Genomic DNA, 27,083 nt, shown 5'->3' on the forward strand with positions numbered 1-27,083 from the left:
ACGTGGTTTCGAAATAACGGCAGATTTGTGGGACGCTGCACCGGTATTTAGTTTCCAAGCTCTCCTGTCCGTCGTTGACGCTCCGTTTCTACTGCACGGCTCGGTTGACCACACGATGCTTTAAAATAACTGTTTTTTGTCATAAGCTCGATATAGCTGGTTAGATGGTTTGCTTCAATATAGTTAGAAGACTGCTTGATATTGTAATATAATATTATTTAAAGATTATTGGAAGATTAATATTATTTTGAAGAAGTTTGCTTCAATATATTTAGAAGACTGCTTGATATTGTAATATAATATTGTTTGAAGATTATTGGAAGATTAATATTATTTTGAAGGAGACTGCTTAATATCGTAATATAATATTATTTGGAAATTATTGGAAGATTAATATTATTTTGAAGAAGACAAATTTTTAACTTACTTTTCTTGTTTAATACTCTTTTATCTAATATATGCACAGACTATTTATGGATCATATAGAGGATGATTCTTCGTGCAGCGATAAAAACGTACGTACGTTGGATTGAGTAATCGATTCGTTCACTGGTGTAAACGTTTGCAAGAGCGTTAAACAAGTTCGAAGGAAACGAAGACACGCGTATCTGAACTTTTACAATGCAATAGTAGCTGGAAGAATTAAACGATGGACGATATTAATCTACACAGGACTCGATAATTTTTTCACGTTAAAGCAATCGTTTCAAAGTCCTGTATTATGTGGTGAGAGTTTTGAAAAATGTTTGTAATAGACGCGACTATATATTCAACAATTAGCCAGCTTCGCTTCGAAGTAGTTAGGCTATTAAACACTTACGGTGGCAGCCATTAATGCATCCCACGCGCATTTCCCCTGCGGCCACTAACAGGAAGACCCTCCCAATATAAGCAGGGGGCCAGATCGTCTAATGGTAACTATGTAACGGCCTTGCTGCCGCGGTATCTTCCGGTTACGAGTTTCCTGATGCCAGCTACGAGCAGGTCCGATCGTAAAAGCTTAACTTTTGCCGTGAAAAACGTATACAGCCCCAGTCCTTTTATGATCAGTTGTCTGCACCATCCCAGGAGAAACTTACGCTTACTTTAAGGCCAATCACCTCGAGATGATAAATAATTCTTCGACATATACTGACAGACACGTAATTTCAATGTTGTTTCTCTCTCCGGTTCGTGCGTACCTTTCTCTCGTCTCGAATGAGGATATTAGAAGGTCGTGCGATAATTTCGTGTCTCCTTCGCAGTCTTCTCGAGGTATTCGTTTAATTGTGGGCCATGTTACGTCAAATGCGATACGAAAACAGACACGGTAAGTAATAAGAACTGGTTGTGCGAAGTGGCTACAATTGAACGTTCGAAGGAAAAACATTTTAATATCACAGTCGAAATCCTATCCATATCCCGTGCCATTTATTTAGTTCTGCGAATTTTATCATCGGAGAAACACACAGATAGATAGAAGGAAAAATTTGTTAGTTGATTTGTGGATACCGGCATATTTCAACGTATCAAATTTTTACATCGTTACAATAGAAAAGTCCTGCAAATATCCTCAAATATTCTCTGACACCCTGTATATTATAGTTTCGCCCTTTGGAAGCTCGTTGTTAACGGCGTTGGTGCCGTTTACACAGATTACGCGATGCAGGCGTGGCGCACAGGTAATTGAATTTTTTAATGAGAGGCGTAGAAGAACGATTTAATAATCGTCGGACGACGTAAACCCTCGTTCGCGAAACGAATGTTTTTAAGCCGACGTTTCACTGTCGCGATGACTTCTCACGTGGAAATTCCTATGCACCGTGTAATTTGCCGTTAATGTCCCGCTTTTACATATCAGCCCTGTGATATTAAGAGCGTAGTGCATCAAAGGCCGACGAAATAATAGACATTCCGTTACCTACTTTCTCAGCCAACACAACGACGGATCACAGTGGATTCCTATGACAACAATTCCTCGGTAATTTTTCTCACAAGAACCAATTCCCTTGTATAATACAATTCGCTGCAACATAGATTCTCTCTACCATCTTACCTTCTTTGTTCTCTTTATCTTCGAGGACACTTTTTCTCTAGTTCCATCGAGAATTTTTAATTAATTCCCTCTCGAAACTGTGTTTGACTGTAGCGCTCGAAGCTGCTGTATTTCCCCCGTATTTCCTGGGGACGTGCTCTTTCGCGGCTCTTCGCGAGAAGCACCCATCAGACTTTTTGGCATAAAACAGAGTGCTCAACGTCGACGCTGTTTTATTTCCAGTCGTCGCGTCGGTTGCAGGGAGCAATGATTTTCGACCACGCCGCTATTTCACACTGCTTAACTTTAAGAAATGTCAGCGTTGTCGAGCGCTCCAGCTCCATCCAATTCTGGAGCATCGAATGCAGATGTTGGCGCGGCTGAAACTTTCTTTCAGTCGCGTACTTAACCCTTGTGAAGAGGCATTTTCGCCTACAGTTTCTCACGAAAGTGTTCAAACTTGTAGAAACTTTTATGGATATATTATGCGTGCCGTGCGAAACATCGCACGGCTATCCTGATTATATTGGCCAAATTCGAAACAGATTCGAAAGAACCATTTTCGAAACTTACTATACCCTTCAGGTGGCTGTTCGTGCCGTATAACAATTTTTTTTAAATAAATAACTCCTATGTACATACATTTTCAAATTAGCTTCAAACTTGACCTATGTAATTACCACAATTGTTTTACATAATGTTTTACATAACACACACTATGTACACATAGAAATTAGGAAATTCGCGATCATAGGAATGACGAGGGTTGAAATACTCTCACGAGTCACTCTATTCGCAACCCTTGGAAAAGGATCGAATATTCCGCCAATCCTTATCCCACGTTACAGTTCTTTCTTCCCTCTGTCAGTCATCCTGTCTACTTGTAGTCTGGTAATGCTAAAATTGGCAAACTTTCTAGAAGCTCGCACCACGAAGCAGGATTTCAACCTTATTCTTATTCCATCCCCGAAGCGCTTGTCATCAAGTATTTACTAACGATCGCATCCCCTCCGATCTATTATTTATGAGCTGGTCAAACGACACGAGAAATCGAAGCTCGGCTTCTTTCGGATGATAAACTCGAAATGGGACTCGGCAAGGTAGATTTCATCTGGTCGCTTGTGGATATAAATCTCGTTTGCTAGAAACACGCCCTAAATCGTGGCTTGACTCGCGTAAGATTGAGGCTTCACGTGCCTCATAAATATACTCGCCGGTCGAAGAACCCGAAAGCAAGCAAATCTCTGGATTGTTGCGTATGAAAATTCCTCGAATATTTTATAGCGTTTGTCGGTCAATTTGCGACCAATGATTTAAATGTTACAGACGCTAAATGACATACAACGTCGATTTTTATCTCTTTCGATAGACTTGGTCTTTCTGTGTAACTACCGTAGGTATAATTTATAATTATGAGAAAGAATTATGCCTAATTAAATAGGATATTATGGAAATTTTGAAAATACATTGAATTAGAGATATTTTTTTAATTTAATATCGAAATGGAAAGGCTTCGAAAAATTCAGCCAAAGTGGATTCCATTACACGAGCCACTCGTTTGCCTGATTATTATTATCAAGCACTTGGGAAATTAATCAAACGCAGAACCGTAAACATAATGGAAAATTACAACGTGATTGCGCGAATGACCGAAATTTTCGTGATTGCAATACGCTCAAACGATCGGTGTTTATCGTCAAACGTAAATAGCGTATCTACGTTGACAGTTGCCAAGCATCGTTTAACGTGTAAATTATAGCGAATTACTAGCTTCCGAAGTTTGATCACTGCTGTATAGTATTTGCCGAACTTGTCAGCGTGCCGGACATTCCCAGAGACGGTTCCCGATGTCGTCTATTTCGCGTAAAGTAAACTCATATTATCGTTTTGCAAATTGAACGAGATCGTAACGTTGTTTTATTACCGAATAAAGTGAATCACGCGTTGCTTCATCTCTTGATGAACTAGATAGCGATAGATTATATAAACCTTTTTGTCACTACAGATTTTTTTACAAAGAGATCGCGAGACCTTTCTTCGCATCGGACTCTGTATGAAAAATGAAACCGAAAGACGACTTTTGATTGTTTTCACTTGAAAAAGAATGGTCAATATTCTCCGAACATTGGCAAACAACCGCGCAGAAAAAATTGATACGAAAAGTTGTACGATTTCTCTGGAAAAAATTCTATTAAAAGAAAAAAAAAAAAAAGAAAAAATACCTTTTCAATAGACTGCTCGCAGTATGTCGGTATATTCCCATAACATAAAAAAGAGAAAGACAAATAACGAGAGCGGTCGTATGGTGCACTCAAATAAATGAAAAGTCGTGTTCACCGCGCGTATCGTTATTGCTTAGCAAGGCAAGTTTCCGAGGTTCTAGTACGGCAGTTTTTTAAAAGTAGTGTCGCGCATGCTTGTTATATACAATCGTCTTCCCACCTAAGATAGATGTATCTTGGAAACTTGGCGATGTCTGCGAAGATTCTGGTACGACGCAGCGGAGAAACTTGCTCGTAAGAAACACGCGAAGTTTCCTTTGCTCGACGAGTCTGCGAACTTCCGCGGAAATTTCATTTATCTTCGTTTGCGAACGCGATATCGAACGTTCGATTTCGGAAACATGGTCGTCGACTCTGGCCTGCATTACACGCACTGTCCCAACCACGTCAAATGTCAGAGCGGCATTCGAAAGGGAAACGCGCTCTTTAATGCCAACTGCTTTCAGCACGCTCTCGCTTTAACTCTTTACGGTCCTCCGTTGTGTCGAGCTAAACTCGACGATCTACCTCGAGAATCGTACCTCGCTCCATTCTTCACTATTCTAAATCCTTCCATAAGTTACGAGTTACCAACATTAACGATTAACCTTCAACGATAGTAACGAGTTTGCTAATAGAACAAGTCGAACTTTATATTTTATAAATTACTTCGGTATTTAACAGCGAAATTACGAAACCGTAAAAGAGAAGTCTGTATAGTCCGGAATTTCTAGCTCAGATATTTATTAATATCATTAGCATAATAAATTATCATGGATTCAGGTTTCGAAAGTAACTTATTAAGTATGAACCAGTTAAAACGAAACGTCAAGCGCTCTTTGGACAGAGCAATGGAAATTTCACGCTGATCGTGTCTACGAAATACCATAGCGATCGTTATCACAATCACAGGTTGCTGGAATATCACAGAAACCTGGCAATTTCTGGAAATCGGTTGTTGCGCCAAGTTGAAGGATAGGAAATTAAATCATCGAGCAAAGTAAAACGCGTGGGCATATCAGACGAGACGACGTGAAATATAATTTAGGACGTAGTCGATCGACGAGGCTTATCGACGCTGACAATCCGAGTCTTTATCCAATGGGTAATCGACATGGAAAATTTCATCATCCGAGAACAAGGAGAATCGTGACCAGTGGAGACACAATTGGGGCAAATCCTTAACGTGGTCGATCCCATGAACGTATTTCTGACACTCGATAAGACAAGTAGTATATCGATCGTGCAGCGATTATGTCACCCATGTTCTGGCACGGTGCTTCGTATCGCCTCGTTCTACTCCATCATCCGGAAAAGAATTCGTTTCCTCCTTCCTCTGCTTCTTCTGCACGCAGCACCGATCTTTCGTACGTTTGGCAGATTTCTTTATACGTTGCGCATGTTCTGCAATTGAAACTTCTCGATCTCGCGGAAGCCGTTAATTTTTGATTAATCCTGCCATAGAAATTTCGCAGAGTTCTTTGTGAAAGGATATTAATCGCTGTTCAACCATATTTCGTATTCCAGAGAATAGTCATAATTCAATAGCAGCGAATACATGGATTAGTTACTAACATTTTGAAGAACGATGTTACGTGAAAGAATTAAGTAAGCAAGTAAAGGAACGAATGGAGTAACGTTTAACCGAAATTTCGTCAAAAGGAGAAACCTCGTATTTATTTTTGTGCCGTTCGATAGCCGTTGTTTAAGTACCGTAAAATTGAGCAGCAGAAACCGAGCGTGTTGCACTCGTATTAGGTTGTCCGAAAAGTGTTTTTCTTTCGCAAACGTGTTTTTTACAGCAGTGCGCCTTCATACAAACGTGAAACCAAGTGTGTGAAATTTCGCTGTGTTTATCTCGACAGAACAGAATGGATCGTACGTAATTCGACAAAATAATATAAAACAAGAAAACGTTCTGCGTCTATTATTTCCTTATAAAACGAAAGGAACTTTTCAGACAACCTAATATAATAATATCGTTGTTCGTTTCGATGTTCTCAGCTGTCGACGATATCTCGGTTTGACGATATCCTAAGAAATAAGTGAAAAATCTTAGGGGCTAAAAAGTAGGCAACCTCGAAGACCACAGAAATGAAACCGAATCGAATTAGCTCGTAAACGTGTATCTGTGTATGTATAATATGTAACTGTAAATGCGACGATATATATATATACGATTGACTCGTGTTAGTTGCAAGCCCCTTGCCATATCTCGTCGCCTTTCACTCGGCCATACTTCGCGCCATTGTGCAGCCGCGAGTTGCGCAACGATATTTTAGTTCTCTTGCATTGCAAAACGAACGCGTATAAATATATACATACATGGACGCGTATGATAGTTACCGTTACACTCCCATCTTGTGACATTCCCATTTCATTCGATGATAAACTTCGTATGTAGTTACTCCGGATGAATGACGATCTCTGAATGTCTGACGATGTCATCGATCGCTTATTTCTCTTCTCTCGTCGATCGTCAATCACGGCCAAGTATTAGGTTGCTGAATAAATTCCGCGCTACTCTTACTCAATACAAGCAAGCTATCGATCTTATATAAATATGTCGGAGATGGAAGGACGCTGGAGCCTCCCCTTTGGAACTGTGGGAAAATCCCGTAATATTGTAATCTAGATTCTACTATAGCCGTAATTAAACAATTGTCATTCAATCCGATTGTATTTGTTCGCGAGACTTGTGATAGTGGGATTGGGTTCGAGGTGACACAACTGGTCGCCGAACGTAGCCGCGGTCACGGGATGGACATTTTTCCTCGGAGGTGTCAATATAATGGGACACACGTTGTATTAACAATCAGACTCCAAGCAGAGATTGCCTAGCAATGGCGATTGGAACCTTCTCGAAGCTTCGGACCAGTATATAACAAACGAACGCAATCGTAAAGGAAGGAAAAATTTCCATCAGTCTATTATTCGTGCGATCGCCTTGGAGAGTTACACATCGAGCAGTATATATAGAGCGTCCCATTAAACGTGTTTGTGTGTTAAAGTATTTTACGTTTAATACAGATTTATCCTGTTTACCGTGGATTCGTTATCGAACCTTAAGCCATTGTCATAAGTGTCTTATCAACGCGGTTGTTTGTTAACTCTGTAAAATTCATACTCGTGTTAATAAAAGTCGTTTCAATTTTACGAGGAAAATGTATAATTCCAGTGAGGAATCGTTATATGCCCAGTACCTTTCTTCTGACGACGAGCCGACAAATATATCATTGGATCCTCTAAGTGCAAAGATATAACAGTTGAATATTGAAAAGAGCGACGAAGATATCAAATAAAGGGTGTCGTTAAAATACGCCAGATATAATAAACTCGTAAAATGAGACTGATTTTTAACGGATCAAATTAAATCTACGGACCAACGATTTTCTTCGAAAGATCGTAGTAATCGATGGAGAAATGTCGTAGAATCGAACGAACCGATATACACGCATAGAAAAGGAATGAAAAAGAATTCGTTATATTTTCGTCAACTAAAATAGAATAAAATCGAGACATCTTCGATTATCATCTAATCATCGTCAATTAATCGATCGATGTTCGTGTATTCCTCCAGTTATCGGAATCGTCGGGTAATCATCAAAGATCGGCATTTAATGGTAATTTCACGTAACAGCGCCGAGAAACGTCGGAGATTGCACCGGTCGGTTGTCGGTTTCCATTGGCCGATCGTTCAGCATCGGTTATGAACGCGAAAGAACAGAGCTCCGTTCTCTTACACGTTGTTTTACAGCTACGTTGTAAGTCAAAGCTCGCGACTAATGAACCATTTAGCCGTGAAGGAGCACCGCTACGATGGAAAGTCGGAGCCCGTCGATTCACGATGCTCGTGTCTTATTCAGAACGACCATAAAACCCGGGGGCTGATTTATTTACCAACCGACCTCGCAAAAATACGTCCACGCGTCGACCGGATTTTAAATCGCATCCGTCCATACGCGCCACTATTAAAATTCATTCCGCACGGACGATACCATTAAAATTTAATAGCTGGCCGGCGCACGCGCTTCTGATTCAGCCCCTTGTGTCGAACAACCCACTCTTTCTCTCCCCCTCGATCCCTCCTTCCCCCCCTCTCGCTTGCATCCCGATAAATCCTCCGAGAAATATGATTCTCGATTCTCTCGTCCGAAACGAACGCATTGTGAATGTACGCTACGCGTCATTGCACCGCCATTTGACGAGGCCAATATTTCTGGACAATTCGAGAATTTATTTCACCACCGTGTTAGTAGCCTTTTAATTCTTGCAATGGATGCTGGATCATTGTTGAGCGTCAGACACGTTATTCTTCGACGATCCATTGAACTTGTACGAAAGATTATAAATCGTGGTCTAAGAATCATCGCCAATAAACAATAAAACATATTTAATTGGCGAATGGGAAAACGAGTCGGAGCATTGAGTTTTCTTTCCAACTAAGCGACGACGCGTACTGGTTTTTCTACAGATACGCTTCCCTTTCTTATAAATTTGCATTGCGCCGATGCATAAGGTTTCTTCTTCTCCTAAGAAACTTGTTTCTTGTTTGTTTCGACAAGTTGATAATTTTGGCTTTTAATGTGGCAAAACAGCTGGTCGTAAAGTAAAGTTTGACCGGGAATCCGTCGAAGCTGACAATCAGCTCGCGAAAATCGATGAGGCATTTTAGGCCAACCTGTCGCGAAATTCAGCTCGTCCAAGCTTCGACCGTCCTAAAGCCGAAGCACCTCTTGTCGCGTTTCGTCCGTGCAGAAATTCATTTAAGTATTCCTCGACGATATCACGAGGTTCGAGCGATGATTAAAATTTATAAGGTAGCTGCCGTTCCTTGGTAATCTGCGACGAAACGATCGATTCACACGAGCCTTCTTTGCGATACAGCGTGATCTTAAATTAAAGTATCGAGTTTAGCGACACGCAGGGCTGCATGCAATACCTTGCCCAATGGACTGAGATTGTACGTATAATAGATTCTTTTTTCTCAAACTTTCGTGTATTCGTTCGACAAGACGTTCAAACGTATACTGTGGCTGTAAAAAGTAACGTAGTTGAAGAATACAGTGGCAGTGTATGTATATTCTCGACGAATATTATGCTTATGATCCTGAACATCGAAATCGCCCGAGCATTGATTGATCGTTGCGGGTATTTTTGACAGTTGGCTATCTTCCTGCACGTAACTATCTCTGTAGACGTTAGCGTTCTATATTAACGGTAAAAAGAAAGAAATAGGCTGCCAAACAATGGACTTCCTTTCGATAATAAGATTCTCGGAATACAATCTGCTACGATAAGATTGGAACTTGGAAAATTTTCTACGTTTGTTGAAGCAATCTTACGGACTACCGAATGTCCTCAAAAGAATCGTATGAAGAAAAAATTCCGGATATAAAAGCAATCGTCGAAGAAAGAAAGGAATGCCAGCAATAAAAAAGCCATAATAGATACCAAAGAATGAATTCCAATGATTAAACAATGAGGGGAGGAAGGAATTTCAGCGACGTCGAGGAGCGAATTCTAGGAATAAAAAAGAAAAATTGAGAAATTCCAGTAACGCGAAAACTGTCGAGGACACCGAAAGAAAAATTCTCGAAAAATTGAAGAAATTCTAGAATACGAGAAAATAATTCGAACAATGAAGGAGCAATTAAGAACTTCCAAAGACAGTAAAAAAAACGCTCGTAAAAAACAGTGGAATGATACCAAAGGAGGAATCGCAGCAATAAAACTGCGGTACAAGTTCGCCAGAAAGAAGTTGCTGCAATGAAAAAGGAAAAATAACTCCAGAAATGGAAAGCTGCAATAAACGGCATCTAACGGAAAAAGAATGTCAGCAATTGAAACAACAAGTAACACCATAAGAAGAGAAGAATAAGGAAAGGTGGCGGACAGAGGAAAAGTGAAGTTTCTACGAGTGAAAATACAACGGATGGGTTTCAAGATGTGGAATTGAAACGCGAACTACGACCAATCGCCAATGTATAAGAGTCGACGTTCGCGTACAATCCAGTTCACGTCGAAGCAAGCTTGTTTGGTATTCCCTTCTTTTCCCTTTGACCGCATTATCGATTCCTCGGCGCCGTTCGACTTCACTCCGACCGATAACTTCGATAGTTTCGATTACGACCTATCGATCGCAACATCCTTCACGAGTACCGTCTTTCTGCTCGAAAAAATATTTTCACTCTCGCTGATACCATCGACGTTTATGGATTCGTAGATGGGAATTTAAGGCCGGCATATTTCACAGAGAGCTGTGCCCGCTAAAAGATCTTTGAACAGCTTATGGAAGCCTTAGAATCGTATGGCTCAATAGTAATTCTTTTGAAACTCTGTTAACAACGAACGAATTCCGCTAGAAACGATACTTGGTATTTTCAAGGATGAATCGGCTTGCCCTTGAAAGATGGTTGGAATGTTTCTGAGATAAAAATTCTCTCGTAGAATCGACGACAAATTGTACGATAAGTTGTTGTCAGTCTTATTTGTTAAAATTATTCAGTTGATGTAATGTAATATAATTATCGATTGTCAGCAAATTACATTTAAAGAAAGAAGGTATTGAAGTGGAGTACAAGGATTAAGTCAGCACTAACTCGATCATCGTGGTTTCACTTTGGAGCAGCAAAGTAACTGCAGTTGAAGCCATTCTTATTGAATCGATGGAATAACGACCAAAGCCATGAAAGTAAATGGATTTTCAATTTCTTTCGGCGAACTGCGTTCGATAATTCGCCACGGTATTTGCAGTATCGATGACGCGGAAGAATATCGAAATAAAACGCGTTCATCAGCGGCTCTCGGCTCTGAACGTTGCTCGAGCGTGATCTTCGAACAATAGCGCATCGAATAATGCGACTTCCTGTTATAGCGTTCGCTTCCTTTTCATCCATACACGGAAACCGAATTCAGTTTTTCCTGTTATAAACTTCACCGATATCTCTTGATAGAAAATCGAGAGGGCAGGAAATTGATGCTATTCAAACGAGAAGTTACAAGCACGCAAATTGCGTATCACGCGGCGAATTGAATTAACATTCGTATAAATATAAATTATCTCGAAATACCAGTGGTTTTATTCGGAACAACTGTGAACCATAAGTCAAAAGTTTTCCCAGCTCGGATTAAACTCTTCTTAAGCGTAACGCCAGATGCACGATGGAAGGCAATCGCGTTAAATCCGACTTAATTATTCGCAGATAAGAGACAGGTTGGTACCGTTAAAGTTGTTAAAGCGTTCATTAGCATGTTCATCGTTGACTTACGTTAAAACTGGAAACACTGGATCGCACGAGAGCAGACCTTGTCACAACTTTCTATCGCCACAGACCAGATACAGAATCGACGTGACGCGCAACACCCTTTCGTGACCCGCGACGTGATTACAAGATCAAACTATAAACGCTTTGTTAAATCGGTTCTTCCATTCAATAGTTTCAGAACCAATGAATCGACGAACCTACGTGACGTACACTCCCGCGCGCCAGATAATCCTGAGTTTCAGCCCAAAGATCGACCATCGCTCGATTCCTGTCTCGCTACTCGAAACTTACACGAACCTCGGTCGAAGCAACCGAACCGATGATGGCCCAGCCAAGGATCGTGCGTAGGACCCTGTAATCCGATACACCCCAATTGGACAAGTGAGATCCACTGCCGGTAGGAAGAACCACCGAACAGGATTACGAAGGACTAGCCCCTAACTGAACAAGTGGGATCCACTGCCGGTGGGAAGAATCACCGAACAGGATTACGAAGAATATCAAATTACAAATCCTATGCTTGTCTGAGTACCGAAGTACCGATCGGCCAGGACTGCGGATCCTCGCCTGCGACTCAACACGAACGACGAACAGTTATCGCGAAATCACCAAGACACAGACATCCTTGTGACTTATGAATACAAGGAGTTATCAAGTGCACGTTGACCCGCACGCATCCGGAATACGCGCGAGCGAGTACGCCACAAGGTAGTTGGAAGAAACTGGGCGATCGCGAACCGATAAACCGCGAGAACAATTTGTTGTATGTGCTAAGCGAGAGGAACAAGAGAGAAGAGATTTTTGGTTTTTCTTCTAAGTCAGATAAGCGTATCATTGTACGAGATGGGCTTCACAATGGACTTCAGCTGGGTCCTATCTTAACCGAATCTTATAATTAACACTTGATGATGCACCCATCCTACGACGGGTGTTAATAATTTATTTATTAACTAATAACTGCAGCGGTACAGGACAAAAGGAGGAAGTGATGTAGAAAGGAAACTAGAAAACGATGTTACGACAAAGACGGGCGTCAACAAACTAGAATACAAGATGTATAAGATAAGTGAGAGATAATTAGTAGTTAAAATTCCATTAGTTTAAATACAGCTACATAAATACATAATATCACGTATTAATAAATATAATACTAGCGTGTGGAAGAGATAGCATAGAATGTGTAAGTGTCTAAGCAGGAATAAGGTAAGCCGGAAGCGATCCTATGTTAACAAAAGGCAAGGATTGTCTATAAATACTTAAAGCTAGTAACTGCAGTTCAGCCTGGAATTTAAATGTTATAAATTAATACTTTAAATATCGTGAATTAATAGCCTAAATGTTATAAATTAATAGTTTAAACGTTATAAATTGGTAGCATCAATGTTAGAAATAGCATTGTATTGTATTATATTGAGGCGTATGCCTGTTACAGACTTTGCATGTGTTCGTAATTTTGCAGATTTTCACAGATTTTGCAGAATTCGTTTAAAGGATTTTTGAAATTTTAAAGGAAATTTTTAATTCCAAGCATCCACCGTTGTTGCTCAATTATTTATTAAATATTTAAATCTGTGGATATTGAAAGCGATTCTGACCGCGTCTAATGGCTAGACTTTAGATTCACCTTCCTTTTCGCTTAAAATTATTCCATAGAAAGGAGTATTTTACGTTTCTATTGTCTACAAATTTCTTATTCTACTAGAAATAAACACCACTTAATTGTAACTTTCTGCACTCTGGGTCCAGCGTAACACGGAATTCCCCTAACACAGAACGTATCTGCAGCGTTACATAACGTCTCACAATACTGACGGTAAGATAGACGTTGTCACAACTGTCTTGCCACGATATTACGAAATACACGTCCACCTCCATTGGCTACCATTAGGCAAGGATTTCGTCACTTTCTCTGCGGTTTGGAGCCACGTTTCCGATTGTTTCTCCTAATTGTAATCGTAATACCGGCTATTATCAGCCTGATCGCCGCGTAATTATTACGCCTGATGCGCTCGGATTCGCAGAAAGAAAGTAGCCGCTGGTGAAATTACCGTGCGCTATCTCGCGCGTAGTCTCGTGCATTTTAAGTAGAAATAATAACGCTGGCTGCGAAAAGGTGGAGAAGGAGGCACGGTATTAACAATGTACTCATCGGCGGCACAATGAAAATCCCGGTCGGAAAATATCGCGAAAATTCCGCTACTTTGAATCGTATTTTTCCGACGTTCATTTTGCGCCAGCTACGTGTCACCGTGGCTTTTTTCATGTTAAATGCCGCTGCCTTACATCATCACCGATTTTGCATTGCCACCAATGATCTCCCCGTGCAACAATTTACATAGGAATCCCGGTTGCAGCGTCTTTTTTTGTCAGCTCGGTCGCTGAAGAAAGAAAAGAAGAGACGAACCGCGCGCGAGCTCGAAGGGAAAAATATTTAGCACGCGGGAAATAAACCGAGGCATCGTGCCGTAAAATTGCGTCGCCCGAGTTTCGCGAACCAACGGCTCCCCGCTTTGAACCGTAATTAAGCGTTGTTTTCTCGAACTAACTTTGTCGCGCAAGGATTCTGCGCTCTTACATTGGTCGCTATTTTTTCCACATCCAATTAATTGAACGAGCACGGCGAACGTCGTTCGATTTACGTAGCTGCCACGGTCGAACAGTTTCAATTTTCCTGGCGCTTCACGTGGCTTATCTAAATTCGCAGATGTAGTAGATTGAAAAGGAACAGCTCGTTTCGTAGTTTTAATTATTCGATAGTTTAACGCAAACCTTATCAAGCTTGGTCAAACGACCAGCTTCAAAATTAAATAAAAATTGTACAAACATTGTTACTTCGTTTGTTTATCTAACTTTATGTAAATTCTCATCTGACTAATCGATTTCTCAATTTTTGTTAGCATAAGAATTTACATAAAGTTTTAAGTTAAATTTTCAAACCGATAAACTATGAAAGGGTTCGGCAAGGTTCGATTACACGGATCACTTTCGCCAATTTTCCTCCATTTTCTTCGCCCTTCTTTCGTCTTCAACATGCAAACGCTTTTCAAACGAAAGAAAGCGACTCTGAAGAAGGCGACTCGAACTCGACCTCTTTCAATTTTACGCCACCTAGCATTGATTACGAAGCTTCGTACAGAAGCAAATCCGCATCGACGATCGATTACGTTCACGCTCGGTATAGCGTGCTTTCGTACGCTAGTCGGCGTGTAATTTCGTAATCATTGTCATCGTTGCAACCGGTGATCCGTAAGCTCGACCACCGATCACAACCTTTTCAAGGCTTCGAAGGAGGGGCCCGGTTCTCTTGCGTATCGCGTGTACAATTATTATCGTTTCGATCAAGGTTGCCTCGCTTATGAATATTCTGCCGTTCAAATCGTAACGCCGTACATTGTACAATATCAAAATTAAAAGAAACCGGTCGCCTTTTGCGTCACTAAGAGACTAGAAACTACGAACTCGATCGAGCTGCATTTTACTCTCGTTCGCTCTTATGCATACAGTACATGCGAGTGATCGTAAATTCTAGCAACTATCAGCAATTCTCTAACAGGTTCTTGCAAACCTCTCTACGCTATCTTTTCTGCTTATCGAGAAAATTATTAAGTCGACCGTGTTATCGACTCTTCCGGTTACCACTTGTAACAGGTTGCTGAAAAGGTTAACTACAGAAAAAGTAACTTTTCGTAAGCCGAAGGCGAAGCTTAGATTCGCTGCTACTGAAGCATAAAAACATAGGAGGAAAACACGATAAATCACATTTCACTAATTGCATTTTAATATATCGTCGACTACTTCCACGTCGAAACTCTCTTTCTGTTTGATTTCGAGATTAGATACGTGTCACTATCGTCGACATCTCATCATGCAATGCGCATTCTCATAAATTTATTCGTCACGAGAAGATAGTTCAAACAATCGCAGATTCAAAGATGAATGCGAAAAAGACGATGTTTCTAATCGTCGTTTCTCTCCGTGTCTCGACACGTGCAGTTAATCAGGATGATTTCCGAGTAACTCGCATGTTAACATTTTAATTGTTATTATGCGTATACCACGAGTTTAGACGTACATTAAACACCGCTTTTTGATTCTAGCGTTAAATTATCGTCGATTATTTGGATAAAATGACAGAGATGTCGATAGTGAGAGAAATCGGACGATCATCTGAAAGATAGGCAGTTTAAAGCTTCGCGTTTCCTTACATTTTCTCGAGGAAAATCGAACGAAAGTCTAGCGTCGAGGCTTCTGTTGCCCAGTCACACCTGAATCTATCGGGTGTCCGTATCGTCCAGCAGCCATTCGCCAGGTTTCCCCTACTACGATCGTGTTTGATGTCCCACGGCAAGCCGCTCGAAGCGGTCTCTCCCGCGCCTTTCTTCGCGCTGCTGCACCGCGTGTCAGTTGGAAAGCAACCGCGGACAATAACTGACAAGCAACCGGTCAGCCAGCCAGCCGTTCTGGCTGCGAAAATCGCGTTCCTTTCCTTTCTCGCCAGCGAATCTAGCATCGCCTATGTTCCATCAAAGTGTAGCAAACATGGCGTGTTCCCTGCTCGTGAAAATGTGAAGTATACATTTCTAAGAAATGGATGAAACGCGTACCAGTGCGGTGAACAAGAGATAAGAGATAAAATACAAATAAATAAGTTTGGTGTTTATTACTGGTGTTTTGATAGTGTTCTACGATGATCGCATAAATAATCAAGCGTGTACATTTATAAAGAGCAACGATTTGGTGGGAGGAAGCAGCAGGTTTTTCGATCTCACGGCTCGATGATCGATGCATCTACGTTTCCAGGTACAACGTCCGATTTCGAAAGAACGATTCGAGGTTGACGTTGCGGAATGCAGAACGAACGGGTTGGTCGGCGGGAGAGAGAGAGAGAGAGAGAGAGAAAAAAGGAGCATAACGCCTTGGTAAACGCGCGAGCTCACGGGGAAACATATGTTATCAGGATTGCGAGAGACACGGCCGATTATCTCGCCAGGTTGACGATAACGTGCGTTTCGAATCGCGCACGATTTATCAACGTCCGCTGTCCCATTTGCGTATTTCTGCGTCCAGTTCTTTGAAACGGCCTCCACCGTTCCGTGACGCGTTGTTTCTTCGCAGGATCCCCCCTGTTTCTGACAGCCGAGTGTCCTAGAAACGTGGTAGGGAATTTCGTGGACGTTATTGCGCGCTCTCAGCATGTGACATTTAAATGTCAGCGGAGAGGCCATTTGCCGTGTGCCGTGGTGAGTCGGTTCCAAGATGTTAAACACCGTCGTACCGCTTCTTGCGCGTGTACACTTGCTTCTGTCGTTGGTCCGTCGCTTCGGCTACCAGATATTTCCGAGGAAAGGGATCGCGTCGATGGTATCTTCGCCATGTCTTGTCTCCTCTCGCGAGCAAACGGATTCCTGGTAATTGTTTCAGCGGGCGCAGAGTCGGTTAAACGATCCGACCATGTCTCGGACAGGACGTAGTCGTCAGGATAAGTAAGGTAGTATACTTTCGGGCACGGTAGGTTAATTCTCCTATAGTTGTCGGACTATTTAGAGCATAAAATGGCCTGTGCGGCTTTGCCTGGCGCATCTAGGCGAGAGAACCCGCGTGCAGGACAAAGAGGAAAAAAAAGACTGCTTGAAATAATTATTGTTCCCTGATGAGGGTCCGAGGTTTTCTCGTTGACGGCCCTCCCCGTCCAAAAATGGTTAAAGAGAGGGAGAAAAAAAAAGAGAAAAGGCAAATCGATCCGCGGTAGCAGCGGAGAAGATATATCCGTGGAAAGCAGTAGTCGTGCTCGTGCATCGGCAGAGGAAAGGATCAAAGAGACGCGCTCGCGTTCCTGTTGAAAGTCGTAAAAACGTGAGAAGATGCTTGCGAGAGGAAGGAATCCGACCGGAGTTTCGTGGCCCCGTAGCGAGCCTGTGAATTTTCATAGAAAAAGAAGCAAAGCGAGGCCGAGGGTCGCCAGTGGAAATGAGTGAAAGTGGTCGTTACTTAACTCTTGGTTCGTCTGACGAATGAAAAGCGCTCCTTCGGTACCGGTAATTAACCGAGAAAATATTCAAGGATCGCTGTGCGCTGTGCGCGTCGTCTCCTTTTTCACTCGACGGAGGCCACGCTTTTAATCTCCGCGCGGAGCTCTCCGTCTCTCGTTTAGCAATGCAAAAACACAGAGCCCCGATCCCGTGTGCCCTGAGAATAGAGAGGAAAAAAAAAGAACGCTGGTGTATATACATGGCAGTCATTGACTGTCGTTTTAAAAGTGCCGAAGAAATATGCCGACGGAACAAGCGTCGAGACGCGGAAAAGCAATAAAGTGGACGCTTTAAAGTTCGCCAGTTGACATAAAATTCTGCACGTGAAATACGGTATTCTCTTTTAGGAGACTTTTATTGTGCATCGCGCGATGCTGGTCGCGCGTTTTTGCAATTAACGTTACCGTCGTAAAGGAAACGAACACGGTCAGTTGTCGGCTAATTGCGATCGAGATGCGAGGAAGAATGATCCTTTATATACAACGGCGTTTCCATAAATTTCAATAAATTGAAACCCGCGTTTCAATTCTCGTAGAACAGATATCTTTAATAAAATTAGGTATCCGTAGAAAATTTTGTCCCATTCGAATGCAAATTTTATCTCGGCTCTTACAAAATGTCGCTGTAAGTAGAAAAATAGTATCGAGTTCTTCGACCAGGGAAAAGAACAGATACAGCGAGAGCAAGCGAGAAAGACATACCCTATCGTAATATTTCCCACTTACTTTCGCCATGTCCATTCGCTCTCCTCGTCGATAAGCTTTAAATCATTGCAAACTCGAAACACAGTAATTTGTGCGATTGGGTCGTTTGAATTTAGGCGAAACGGGTCTATTGCTAGTTTTCCACCGCGCACTATTTCCTCGACTTTTTAAAAACACGCGTCATGGTTCATCGGGCTCGTACTTTTCCGAAACGGTACAAACGCGTCGATCGAATGGCGGAGAAAAATCGCGCAGTTTCGACGGTATCGCAGGGAGAAACGAGTTCTGTTCGAGGTGATCGCTTTATCGCGTATCCGTCGCCAGTTATCCGCGCCACTCAGCTCGCTCACTTTCACTAGCAACGCGCGGAAAGAGAAAAGGGATCGACCTGGCCGAATCGCGTTATATAAATTAGGCATTTCTATCGTAGTGCGCGTCGCCTATTCCGTCGCTTCCCCGAGGATACCGGCATTCGTGTGTCACGCTTGTCTAACTAACGTTAAAAAATCCTTACTGGTTTTCGTGGCGTGAAAAATTGCTTTCCGTTTTGCGGCAGCAAATTAAGGAAACGAACGAAAAGTGACTGTTAAAAGAAAAGAAGAAAAGGAAACACCGAAACACCGTGAAGCGACGCATTGACTCAAATAGCAATTAGACTGAATACAAATAGTAGTAATCCGAATGATCGTGGTCGAGCAGTGGCCGTCTAGTCGAAGGCTCGAGCGAAAGTCACTGACCGATATTCTTTTTATCGGCTGATACGTGTATATTGTACGGCGAGTTACGTCTGTGTGAACCGGTGCATGCGTGTTTGCGTTACCTTTTTTCTTTCGTGCCATTAGAACGTTTCCTGACGCAGGAAATGTAGCTTGAACGTAGAAAACCCACGTACGAAACGTGTCCTATCGAATGGAGGAGCTTTCGACGTTCCGCTGCTAATATTCGCCAACATTAACTACCGCGCTAGACGATACAATCGATGCATAAAAACGCGCGTTGCTGTTGCTGTTGCTCGCTTCGCGAGTTTAACGATGCACGTTTATGGAAACGACAGCCGTGCGTCGATAATCGTGCAAACACATTCCACGATGGAATCGCAACTACCGTCGTGGACAATTATTTCCTACGTGCGTTTTATTACGCCTATTGCGTTTAGTACGCCTCGCGATTTATTACTTGTTTTCTTTTCATCGATGTTCTCTCGCGGTTTCATTTTTATTCGACGTGGAAACGTGAAATAGGGTAAGCTAAGGTTTTTCGACTCGGAAGGAAATGGACTTCTTAGAAGCCTAACCGATTAACTCCGCGTTGTATCGATTTTTTAATATCATTACGTGCATTCTCTGGGGAATTCTAAGCGGATAAAGAATTTGAATTTTATATTATTTATATCATCGCGTTTCTCCACTTTTCACTCTATGCAGTTGATGAATGTGCCTTTTCAATGGTTCGTCTTTGATTCAAACTAACGAGGGAACATCCTCAAGCCACAGATTCCGAAAATTATGCAACTTTGGAGATATATATACAGCATATATGTATGAATGGGGATTTTTTCCTTGTTAGTAATTTACCATCTAACTTGCTAAATTCGGTTACGAACAATTTTTACCCGATGTTCGTTTGAAGATAGGCAAAGTTCGAAATTGAGTTTTACGCTATTGCAGTTTAGATGACGAGGTTAAACCTACCTTACTGTACAGGGTCCGAATAACATGTACGAGCGAGCGCGAGATGATTCGTTGTGAAGAAATAAGAAGAAAATACAATGTTTTCATACAACGCTCTGTTTTCGAGAAGATGGAGTTTCGAGATTTATCAAACATACCCGAACTTGGTTAATTTCGGATGGTCGACAAAAGGTTGTTCTACATGTGAAAATAGGTGAAAAACATAGAATAACATTTTTCCATCAGATGCTTCGTTCCCGAGAGAAACAAACGTGAAAAATCATCGTACGCGTATACCAGATCAATTCTTAATCAAACATATTCGAACTGTATTTTTTGGAAATTCAAACCTCAAGCGGAGAAATTATGTTCGACGTTATTTACTTATTTTCGGATGTAAAATAGTCTATCAAAAATGATTTGCTCGTATCCGATGGGTAATTAGCCAAGTTCAAGTACAAGCTTGACAAGTTTCGAAACTCGATTTTCTCAAAAACAAAAGCGTATCACGCGAAGAAATTGTACTCGATATCTCTTCCCTATTTTTTCATAAGGAGTCGCCTCATGCCCGTTTCTGCGCGTTATTCAACCGGATCCTGTTGAAGGAAAAGAACTCGGGAAAAAATACACTCGGTGGTCGATAACGAAGCATTTTACGTTATTTCGCAAAACACGAGGCAGAGAAAGCGGCGCTTTCCTCGTTCAATTTCCCTCGGTTACGCGTCGATTCGACCGGTTGTTAGGCCATTTCGAGATGCGGCAGGTGCCGGTAGGCCGAAGAAACGTTAATTCTAATCGTAGCAGCGCTTCGCGAGACGGCACGCTCGGCGGTACCGTTATGCCAGCTGCCGTTCAAAAGTTACACAAGAAGTTATTGTACGTCGTAATGGGAGCTTCCGTGTGTGTACGCTACACCGTGGGCAGATGCATTCCACGCTGTTCTACCAGCGCTAGCCAAAACGAAAAATTTCCGGCATTCGCCGCGCGTATTCCCCCAGTAAAATGCCAGGGATCCCCATCTGGGAGCTGTAAAATGCAGCCGCGCATCACGAACGCGTGCTCGCCGTAATGAAAGTCGCTAATTTTTCCTGCGATTTTCCCCGCTTCATTCCCGCCCCGTGTGTATATACCGAACGTGCATATACTCTATGTAGAAACGTGAACGACACCGTTTCAAAGAATGCCCGAGTTTCGCCCGAGACTCGATTCCGTCTAGCGTTCCTTCTCTCCGCTTAGAAAGGCGTCCGTCTATTCAGCCAACTCGGCGTGTACGTACATTACAGCTCATAAGTACTCGAATATTTTGATCGATCCGTAGTAAGAACAGTTGGAAATTTGTCCAAAGCGTAGCAATTAACAACGGGTTTCTAATTACAAGTAATAATTACTACGTTTCTCGTAGAGCCAGCGGATATATCAATGTAAAGTATCTGCTGTATTAAAGAAATAGCAACGATATATTTTAGTACTTACCTATCACACGTACTATCGTGCGAATGTAATATAATTTATGATATTGTACGTCTATGTAAATCCTTTGAAAATAGCTGGTAAATGTAGAATGTTCCGCAAGAAACGGTTGGTACGTGAATCTCGCTTAATTAATGTTAATCCGCGTTACTGGTATTAAGTATTCAAGAATGTTAGAAAAAGGCGTATTTAATTCTACAGGCGAATGCCAAAATAGTTTCGAAGCGGAATTCATTACACAAAATGTGAGAATGAAGATTACTCTTCCGTAACACTGTCGTGTTTTTCATCTTTGGTCTTCAATTCAAGTACACCTTGTCGAAAAGAAGCAAGTGTCCGGATACTTTTGAGCGACAGTGTACACGAACTTACCTGTTCAAGAGATACGTGGCCGTGTACGTGGAAGAACGATTAAGAGGATTAAGCGGTAGCCAGGTTTTCGCGGACGAACGACGCGGAAAAAGCTACTAGACGGCGCAACTGGAATTTTTCTGCTCCTCCCTTCTTCTTCTCCTTTTCTTCCCTTCTTTCTTTTTTTCTTTCTTGTAGCTGCACGCTTCGCCCAATCGCGAAAAGCACCGCTTTCTCGTTCGGGCAGAGGCGCACGATAACGGTACGTGTAATTCGAGCGATTTTCCATTGTACGGCGAAATGTGTCGCTCGGTGTTTCCTTCAAGTCGCTTAAGAAGTGGAGCGATTTTCAACTGAAATCGGGAATTCCTTTTCACGGAACCGAGCAGCCCATATACTTTTCATAGTTGCCAGGCGGAGGATTTCTTGGAAAGCTTGGTCGATAGCCGCGACCGGTGCTTTGACAGCTGACAATCAAAGAAAGGGAAGTAACTCGTGATCGAAGAGAAAAGAATGTCTATATTTCAAAGAACGATGCACGTGATTCTTTGGAAGCAAAGACTCGCCTCAAGGAAAAGCTTGCCGGTTTAATGGAAGAGTGACACCTGTCAAAAGTCGTCGATTTCGAAGTATCTGTAAAAATAAATTAGAGAATACCACAGTTCATAGAAATTAGCAACTCGACTGACGAGTTGATTCGTCCTCCTCTTTGACGTGTTAATCATTTTCTACGTCGAACCTAACAATTTTACTTTTCTTAGTCGTCTCGTTCTTTCAGTAGATCAACGATACAGCAAACTGTTTTCAGGAAGAAAAGCTTCTTAGCACATCGATAGATCACGAAGGTAGCCACAAATTCATGTGACGCCCTTAGGGAACGCTAGAAAGCGCGTCTGACCATAAACGATCGACTCTACTTAACCGTGAAACGGGCTCACCGGATCGCTTGACGCGATAAATTTTTTGGTGTCTTTGTATCGTTTTACGCTTTTCAAAGGGGACGCGTTTTTGCTTTTCTATGAAGCGTATCTCGTATACGGGAGATTCCTTTCCCGATTTGACGGTTCGTCATAAAAAGGCAACGCTTAGCAGAGGTACGGCTGATCCCACGGCACCTCGCGTACCCTAATAAAGCCACGCTTTCGTATCCGCCTACGCGTCATGATTAACAATTAATGGTCGTCTATCGAATACCAAACCCGAGCAGGAAAGCGCGTGCATCACCTGAACGCACGTGCAACCAGCCGAGCCCCAATTATTCCGAGTAACGGACGACCTAGGAACGTGCGACATGCGGCAGGCACGTGCGTTTTAAAAAGAACTCGTGACTTTGATTGTGCTTCCATGTTTTTTCAAATATATATAGGTAGATAGATAGATAGATAGATAGATAGATAAACATCGTCGTTAAGAATTCTAGTTGCACCACTAGATAAATCTTTACACTTTCCTGCTACCTCGTGAGAAACTGTCTTCTTTAGTTAGAATATAGATAGAATATAGTATCCGCAGTGGATGTAAAAAATATCGTACACCGTTGTATTTATTATAATTAGACTATTTTTATCATTTGTACAGAAATAGAATGCGTATAATATGTTGTAGGTTCAATGCCTGTAACGTGCCACGACTCTGATCAAATATCATCGGAAGTTAATCTTATAACTTTAAAGAATAGTCGAAAGGTAGCTTATGTTTTACTTGGTCATAAAGCTTTTGCCGGCCTTATTGCTTGCCCTGAGATTATTGATAAATTTAACCCTAATGTTCCTGCAAAACACCTTCGTCACTCTGAGCCTATTGCGAGTCGGATGCCATCATACTTTATATACTTTAGCTGCTTTAACCGTTCGATGCTACACGCCAATAGTTTTGCCTCGTCAGTCGATCTTTTTTCCTATTCTTCTTACTTGGACGAACGTCTACGATAAACGTCATCGCTTTAATTTAGTTCCCTATTATTCTTCACTGACTGCCTCTTATATCGCTTCGTATCTACGATGGGCTTTCCTCGTAATTAGAGATAGAAAGATGTAGAAAATCTCCGAAGTGGCGTACTTTTGTCGTGACCTTTCCACAAACGAAAATCTTCATTTAAATCCTCTTCTTCTCCTCTGTATTCGTAGCTACGTGGATTTATACAAAAATCCACAGTCCATAACATTTACATACTAATCAATTCGGTTCGAGTATGTTAAATTTCGTATCATTTTGTAGCATCTATATTCACACGACCAGAAAAATTTGACAGTATAAAATTGAAACGTAGGATCTGATAAAATCTGACATTATACAGCGAGACCATGTGACTGAATACTACTTTATTCTTCATACGACGCAATTGCAGTTTCATTCTACTGGTAAATTGGCTCGGTTAGAGCGAGTTCTCGGTAAGTTTCGCCGCATGATTAATTCAAAGCAAATGGCACGATTATCCCCACTCGAGAGTGCGTAACGCATCCTTTCTTTGTGCCTCTGTGCACTCCCACGTTTTCACTGTTCACGACAGGGACAAAAGCCTCTAGGAGATTTTCGCGTTTGACGGCCGAAAATGAGAGTTCTGTCGCTCATAGCCTTTTCGAAGTTGGGAACAATGCGAAAGTAATTAGATGCCGGGTTATCGAACCCGCCATCTGTCCCTTCCAAGGAGGCAGTTTAACGAGAAGTTCAAAGTCATTTCCTGGCAAGGATTTCGCGTCCTGGGCTACGTGAATTCATTTAAACTTTCAATTTATCGGTTTGTGCTTGGGCATGGAATTGTTCGCTGCCTGGTTTGTATCACGCAACGTTCGTTAAAGTGTTTAACAGAGAACTTTCGACCGGTGGAAGCTGATTCGGGCTCGTTCCTTGCTACGAATGCCTTTCGCGCTCTATGAGTAACGCCAAGATGAAAGATACTTCGAATACTTTGCGCAATTTACGCGCCACATTGCGTAACTTTACAGACGCCGGGCAATTAGATACGTTGAAGCACCTGCGTCGCGTTCTGCACCGTGTCTGATCACGATCGCTCCTTTTCTACTGCGAAACGCGTTTAAATTGATCGACAGTAGGTAATTACGTAAAAACCGATCTCGAGAAAAAAAAGTCTCTAGGAACCGTAACAAATGATGCGATTGGCCGCGATTGTAAAACTGAAAAAAGAAGGCGCAACGACCACAAACGCTTCTTTTCTCTTCGATCCCGGAGATTATCTTCGGGCCCGAGTTAATCGCTTGTTCGGCTCGGTGATTTAGAGCCGTGGCAAGCGTCGATAGTGCAGCGAACTCGATCTTCTACGCACGCTTCCGCCGGAAGCTGCCACCCTGAAAATTATTCGAGCATGGCCGATCGGTTGCGTGATCACGAATGACGTGACGCGTCTATTCTCTCGTCTCGATCGATGAGCCTCAATCGAACAATCTCTGCTTCGTTCCTTCCTCTCTCCGCATGGCCAATGCAATTTAGGTTAATTCTCGAACGTTGCGAGCCTGCTTGCTGCGTTTCCACTCTCGTGATTAATCATCCCATCTTTCTTTCGTCTTTCTTTTTTCCTTTCTTTATTTTTTCCCCCGATACCTCTTTCTTATTACAATAAAAATTTTCCCTGTCAACCAGACGCATAGATAGCGCCACGATATTTCATCGATCTTTTCTCCTTTTTGTGCGTCACCTTTTTGGCTCCTTTACGATCTTCAGGATCATTACTCGGACAATCTACGAAGCAGATCGGCAGTAGACGACGTTGATAGATCGAGAACGCCGTCGACTCATTATGCTGAATATTCATCAAGGCGAAACCTCTTTGCTCGGTGAATTTAAATCGAGTCGGCCAATAGGGTGGTGAGCGGGAGGTAAAAGATCGAGAAACCAATTCGTGACTTACTCGTGAAATGATTCGTGGCAGATCGGCAATACCGATCTTGACCCGTTCGATGAAAGATCCTCGCCATTTTTAGGCGACCGCTCTCTCTTTTTTCCTGGCCGTGTTCGCCGGTCTCTCGACGATCGATATTCCGTTCATGTGCCAGTGCAAATAGAAATCCAATCTGATCGTACTCTGCGCCGAATCTTTGCCCCTACCTGACCCAGATTATTATCTCCATGGGTGTTCCTATTTTTATCCGGCTGGCCGTGTTGCGTTTGGCACTGAACTTGCATCGTTTTAATTAAATATCGGCCACTTCTGCGGCCGGGAATCCGATTGATCAGCAAAAATACTCTGCACACTCTTACGGCTCTTCAATGATCCTCGCTCGAAAATAGCGTGCACTACCACCGCCTGGTAATAAGCTTTCGAAACGCGATGGTCGCGGGTTAATCGAAATTACTATAGCTTTTCAGACGTAGAATATTATCATTACGGACGTGAAACATTATTATACGAATGAATATTATATCATCGAATCAGGGCGATTTAAACTGTTTTATATTTATACCAGAAAAGTTCCTATCTCTCGTGAAAACTTTAACACTTTGAGGTAGCTTTACTACTACGTGTTACGTTTAGTCGAATACTCGAAGGACTACTACCAGGAATAGTAGCAGAATCTGTTTGAAGCAGCGTATCGCGCAGACCTTTTGCGTTAACGATGCAAATGAAATTTTGCGCACGGATATACGATCGAATATCGTAGTTCATGGAACGACGATAGAAGCGACGGTACGTGCCGATTTTCATCTAAAAGCTAGTAAACTGTCGGATGTCTGAAGGTCGGCGAGCTTTGAGCCGTGCATAAATCTCTTTCTTTTATACGAAACAGAACGATCCGCTCTTTTCTTCGCCTTTGTCTAACTTCTGACCTCGATAACTCATAGAAAGAAGACAAAAGAACGACGACGTAGCTATTACTCGGTGTCAGGAACCAGAAGGTGAAAGAAACGAGTCTCGAGATAGAATCACGAACAAGAGAAAATTCGAAAGAAACGCTACGAGAACAGCCGATTTGCCGAATAGATAGCTGCTCTAATTTTCCTCTTACTTTGATGTCCAACAAATGGACGTAGTCTTTGATATCGTTGAAAGCAACGTCCGCGCTACAAGTTGTGCCTGGCGACTCAAAGATCCCATGATTAAAGACGAACATTACGAAAACGTAGAGTCCATTGGTGATTGAATCAGGATCTCTTAAAATGTTCGATGTTTCTCATTCTTTTAACAGTCTTTCGCGTCATCTTCTTACGACGAACGAGCTTACGCAAGTGATTTGTTTCTTGTGAATCGAATATCAATCGAGTACTTGCCCAACGAAATTCAAAAATTAAGATGAGAAGCTCGTACACGTATACATACATGATATTTGTCCTATTTATAATATCACATACGTGTATATACGT

At 42.1% G+C, this 27,083-nt stretch overlaps 1 protein-coding gene across 5 annotated transcripts in view; it reads left to right on the forward strand.

Annotated features, from left to right (window-relative positions):
* Positions 1–27,083, forward strand: part of LOC122574199 (serine/threonine-protein kinase 25) — a 115,272-nt gene that overhangs the window by 56,983 nt on the left and 31,206 nt on the right. For 2 of the 5 annotated variants that reach the window (XM_043741479.1, XM_043741480.1), the window contains exon 1: positions 15,960–16,343. The exons of the other annotated variants lie outside the window; for them this stretch is intronic. The gene's annotated coding sequence lies outside the window, so the exon portion shown is untranslated. Of the gene's footprint in view, positions 1–15,959; positions 16,344–27,083 lie in introns of those variants that run through there. 5 annotated transcript variants of the gene reach the window in all.

The sequence above is a fragment of the Bombus pyrosoma genome, linkage group LG13 (genome assembly GCF_014825855.1).
Source record: "Bombus pyrosoma isolate SC7728 linkage group LG13, ASM1482585v1, whole genome shotgun sequence".
NCBI classification, from domain to species: Eukaryota; Metazoa; Arthropoda; class Insecta; order Hymenoptera; family Apidae; genus Bombus; species Bombus pyrosoma.